Raw genomic sequence first — 6,000 nt, 5'->3', positions numbered from 1 at the left:
AAATCAGCCTCCTGTTCTGCACCCAGTGCCAGCTTACTTACCTAGACATATGCTAAATGTGCAGTCTACTTTGGGGATTTCATACACTAGGATTGGATAAATTTTAGAAGTCAGAGGGCAGAATGAATGTTATTTACAGTAGGTAGAGCCTTCCAGACATGCTGTCTGATGGGTAGGATAGGTGTCTTCTGCTTTCAGAGAAAGCAGTTGGAGTCAAGCCCAGAAATTTTCTGCAGCTATCATAATTCAGCTGCACTGCACACAAACCTTAAGACATTAAAATGATACAGCATTAAAATGAAAGAAGTGCAACAGTTTCAGTTTAAATTGCACCGGGTATCATGACTTCACATTTCCTAGCTATGTGTGTGCTTTAGCTCTCATCCACAATGTACTAATAGCAACTTACCACAGACAGTGCTGTTAAATAGGAGTCATCAAAACTGTAATATGTACTAGTCTTCTCTCCAGAAGCTAGTACTATAGTCCAGCTTTGAAAAAGTATGTGCTTCCCACTGGCTTTGTGGATAATTTTTTTGGGGGGAATCAATGAACAGTATGAAGCCCTCAGAGCTTTCAGCTGGTCACTCCAACAGGTCATGCACTATTGTTATTTCTTAAATCCTTATGTTCTTTGTTGTGTCAAAGAGAGGCTGCTTCCCTTCTCCAAGTGGATATATTTCAGTGGTGAGTGAACAGATTCTAATACAAAGCAGGCTAAATTCTCCACTGCTCTGTACTTTTTTGTAACCACTTACTTTGCTGCAAGGTGGGGATGGAAGGCTGCCAGATCCTAGTGGTTGCCTTTCACTCTCCTATAGTATAGGTTATTACAGTAGTTACAGGACAATGAAGCTATCAGACACATATATAAACTTAGGGCTGTATGTCTACATCAAGAACCAGTTTAACAACAGTTTGTGTTTTTGCATTTGATGAAGGGTTCAAACTTACACGTTCAAAGAAAAAGAAATGAAGAACTGGCACCTGCGTTTGCTGTTACAAGTCACTGTGATCCTGATCACCGCAGTGCTGCTAAGTAAATTTACACAGAGCCTCTTTGACTCCAGGAGCTGGTGGCTAGCAGAAAAGTAAGAAATAGTTATCTGTCCAACAATATTATAGAAAGAAAAGACAGAAGGGTGTAGAACCTTTAAGAAGATGCTTTATCAGCACAATATTGGACTATTGCAATCACAATCAGGGTACCAGAATATGCTTGGTAAGCATATTTTTGTCTTTTTAGAATGGTCAAAGATCATTTGCTCCTTGTGGTAACTTAATGAAAGGAGTCTAGGAGCACAGAATACTAAATTATCAGTACAGTAAAAAGTTATGTATTATTTACAAGCACAGTGTGAGCTGTCAGGTCAGTTAAATCAATTATTCACCATTTGTTCAATTTAACTTTGTATAAATCTTCATTTTCTCACTCAGCAAATTCCAAATATACTACAAAGCCTTCTGCCATGTCTGTAATGAGAACAGACTGGAAAGTATAAAAAGGCGGACAGCTTACTAAGTTTATAAGCAATTTCTTGAAAAGAATTATCAATGTCTACACTTTGTTTTATTTTATCTGGAGTGTGATTTTTGATCACAAATCATACATTATATATATATATATGTACTTAAATATATAATATAAATATATCTATATATTTACATTTCAAGGGATTCTATTCCATCCATTTTTTGACTGCTACATACAGGAAGAGACATTCCCATAAGAACTGAATGACTGAGTAGAGGAGGGATTCACGGACTTTTAAGGTCAGAAAGGACCATTACCATCTATGACCTCTTGGATAATACGCACCACAAAACTCCACACTGAAATGACTACAACAAACCCATGACATTTGATTGAACTATACCATTTGGAAGAACTTTGTTTCCTCTCTAATTTGGCCATAACTTGCAGTCAGACTAGATCCAAAGTCTGATCTGTTGCATGATGTACAACTAGAATGTATTGCTAGGAAAAGTTATTGATATTAGAGACCTGAGGATAGCATTGTTCACGATGCATGGAAACTGTGAACTTACATATGCACTCAACCTTGACCAAGAAAAAACACTCAGCAGAGACATCAAGTACAATCTCTTTTCTTAGCATACCCAGCCTTTTCTGACTGGACCCTGGCTTTGTCACTGGATTGTGAAACAAAAACCAAACAAATAAAAACAAAACAAAAACAAACAAACAAAAGTATGCATGAAAACATATGATTTATCGGTTTATTGATTAAAGATTATCATTCATTAGCTGCGCAATCGTAGCTGGCCATATGTACCTTTAGTGTGTTCTACCCATGAAGCAAAATGAGTTGGCTCAAACCACATGAAACTTCAGATGTAAGGCTAGTATTTATTTATTTATTTATTTATTTATTTTCCTGCAGTGGTTTCTGTAGTGATCATTGTTTTATTCACTGAAACGTAAATAATGAGGCCTCTGGTGTAGCAAGTGAAAAATTTCTTCTCTCTTCTCTCTATACTTCTCTCCTTGTGCATGGAATTCAGTGATGAGAAAATGTTAAATCACACATTTATCTGTCTAGGTCCAAAATTTGAGGTGAACAGAATTCTTCAGAGAACAATCAAAAGTTATATATTCTGCATTTTGTTTAACATCTTATAAGATGTATATCCACCCCCATCTCCTTCAAATAAAACATTTCCGGTTCTTTGTACATTGAATTAGGCTTACGTAGCAGAGTTGTCTTCTCTGAGCCCAGTCTGCCTCATGAACTGTCCTTGTCACTGGGTACTTTGAAGGTGAGTTGTGTTACTCACAGTAGAAATTGGAAGTGAACTGACAGAAGAATTATAACACATGGAAGACATCCCCAGAACAACAGGGCCAACAATGGTTGAAATCTGTAAGGTCTGAATTCTTGCATTTCATTTATATTTCATTCAGTTATATCCAAAAATTCATAGAGAATGAAACAAAGCAAACCATGCAATCTTCTTGTTCATTTGGGGTTAAAGACGGATTAGAGAGGTCATCAGACTTGCCAATTAAAGGTCACATGAATTCAGATGAAGGATTAAATATATTTTTGTAGTCCTTTAATATCTGACTATCGTAATTTCTATTGGTGCTCAAGGCCTCCTACCACCCAGAATGACACATATATATATATTTACATATACATATGCATGTATATGTATTATTGGAGCAAGGGTAATATTGTTTTTGCACAGTGAAGTGGGGATGGTTAGAGACCACCTGAATAGAAATGAGAGGCATTCACTCTTTCTATACTAAATAGGCAGATAGCGGAAAAGGTGAGACAGACTGGTTACTTTTAAGGAACAAGAGTGTAGGAGGAGCTTTATTAGCTCCACAGCAAAAGAATAGGTGGAGACAAGATGTAAATTCATGCTCATCCAGGTGTTTCTGTTCATTCTCAGTCTGTCTTTGTGGTTGACTGGACCGAAAGACATCATAGGGGATGAGCCATTCACTGCTACAGAGCAGGTTGCTTTCAGTGCTACATAGTTATCAACTCTGTCTATGACAGATCAAAACCTGGATAACCAGTGCAAATTACAGATAGGTGTTTGGAAAATATAAATCATTATAAACATATATATATATATATATCCCATATCTTTCAATGCAGAGAATGGAAGAAGTATTGCATATTTAAAATCCACAAGAGCCTCTACATTTTCTAGAGAAGCCTGGTATGGACAGAGAAATTTGACTTAAAGCATGGCTGCTGTTCTGTATCTTATCCTGTTATTGACTTCCCATTCCCATTTGAGAAATCAGTTGCTTTCTCTGTGCTTTTTGTTTTCTCATCAACGTGACAAGGATGCAATATCACTAAAAAGATAAGGGCATAATATTATAAGGTATTCTGAAATATCATTTAAAAATTTTAGATGTATCTGCCTTTGAACCTAAGGGTATTTGGAACAAAAACAATACATCAGAGATCCCAATAAAATATCAAAAGTCAGCCTTAGAAAAATAGCTTTATGAAATCATAAATTCTTTAAAAGCTCATCAGTTCAGTTAGTTGCTGAAGACACTTGCTCCAGAGAGGCCTCCTACAAGATTTTGATCCCATGGAAATTAGCATGTCAAAATACGTTGCAAGTCTGACATTTTTTCCTTGTCTATCCATGCAAGAATATAATCGAAGAAAAAACTAAATTAAACATTTATGATAGAAGCTGTTTGAAAGCTGAGATAGTAGCTAGCACTAATGTGACAGCTTTCCAGTCTGGTACCTTGCAGACAAGCTTTGTTCCTTACCGTTCCGTCTATGTTCCTTGGCTATTTAAAAAATATTTTCATTGGGAAAACACCCCTTGTTACTTAGGCAGGAATTGATTCAATCTCTGCTGCTTCTAAAAATGAAGTATTTTTTTTTTTTAATGGCAAAATTTGCACCATCTAAATCCTGAAGCATCTACCCATGTGCTATGAAGCCAAGGGGTAAACTGGCCAATAACCTCAATGTTATGTACAGAAAAATTAGTTCCTCAAATTTGTCTTCAAAAATGAGAGTACCTGGCAGCTTCTGAAACCAACAGCCACCTTTCAGCTGCTTCTCTAGAGCAATATATGGTGTGTCAGTGGGAAATGTGGTTTCCAGCACAGTGCTTCCCAGAAGTAACTCTGTCCTGACTCCCATTTCAGCCTCAGTTTCATTAGTTCAAATGTCTGAAACAATCTGGAAAAGATGACGCACAGCATGACCCAACCAAAACATTGTCACCCTACACTGGTTCTTCAAATCCTGCTTTGACATCAGACAGCTTGGTTTTGTCACAGGTCCCAAGAAGGAAGCAGAGGGGAAAGGATAATTGTGCCAGTGCTCCCATTTGAAAGGGAGCTTCTGGTTCTCTACAGCTTTGATAAGGATGTAAAACAGTCTTGGCTATTTGGTCTGACTGTTAGGAAGTACAGAATCTAGAAAGTCTTTCTGAGCAAGGACTTGACAGACAAACATTTAAGACTTCTTGTCCTTTTCCCCTTCTTTTAAAGAAGAAGGGGTATCTCTAAGAGGTATGACTTTAAATATAAAAAAAAAAAAAAAAAAAAAAAAAAAAAGATATAATAGAAGATAAATGAACAAAAGCCCTGAACCCTGAATCATCAGGAAAGATAAACAAATATAATGGCTTTTACTGTGGGTGGTCACTGCTGAATATCTACAGCACAGTGTAGGAAATGGACCACCGTCTAATACATCATGTCCTGTCCTGAGACATGGAATTCTTTGAATAATCCTGTTATTCTTTCTCACTCTGAGTTCTCTATGGTCTCTATTAAGGCAAACTCATGTTGTGGAGAATGAGATATTTTTCCATTAGCCACCTCTCTCCTCTAAAGGATCCTCTCAGGGCATCTGTAACTTGTCCTGCAAAGGCTGAATATATAGGCTCTGATGTCAGAGCATACCAACAACAGTGTTTAGCAACATCAAATCATCTGGTTTTGTTGGTGATATTTTCCAAATAAACCCATTCAGAATAAAAATAACTTGCTTCTTTTATTTTTTTTTTTTATAATGTCAAATTAAAGGACGAGCATTGCATCAGCAGACTTTCACAACACATTAAAAATCCCAGAGAAACAATATATCATACATGAAGAGCTTCCTACCAGATTCATGCAGCTAATGAAATTCTACGCAACTTCTTCCAGGAAAATAGCTTGCGTACTCTGAAGCTATATCCAGGATTTTTACAAACTGTTCTGCATGATTCATTCAGTGCTCGGTAGATTAGATGTTATTGAATTCACATGAGTTCACGTTAAATAAATAAAGTGAAACACAACAGCTGGGGCTACTCATCACTCAAGCATATGACATCCATTGCCAAACCCAAGAGAGACTCCGCAGTGTTGTAATTACCAAACTGGGTCAGTGGTGAAATAGAAAGTGGGGATTGTTAGAGCAGCAACTCCTTGGATTATCTGTGCTCAGAATGAACTATCAGAGTCTGTAGTGACTGGTAAGCACCAATGGT

This window comes from Aythya marila, assembly GCF_965140915.1.
Source record: "Aythya marila genome assembly, chromosome: 2".
NCBI classification, from domain to species: domain Eukaryota; kingdom Metazoa; phylum Chordata; class Aves; order Anseriformes; family Anatidae; genus Aythya; species Aythya marila.
This window is presented reverse-complemented; position numbering follows the sequence as displayed.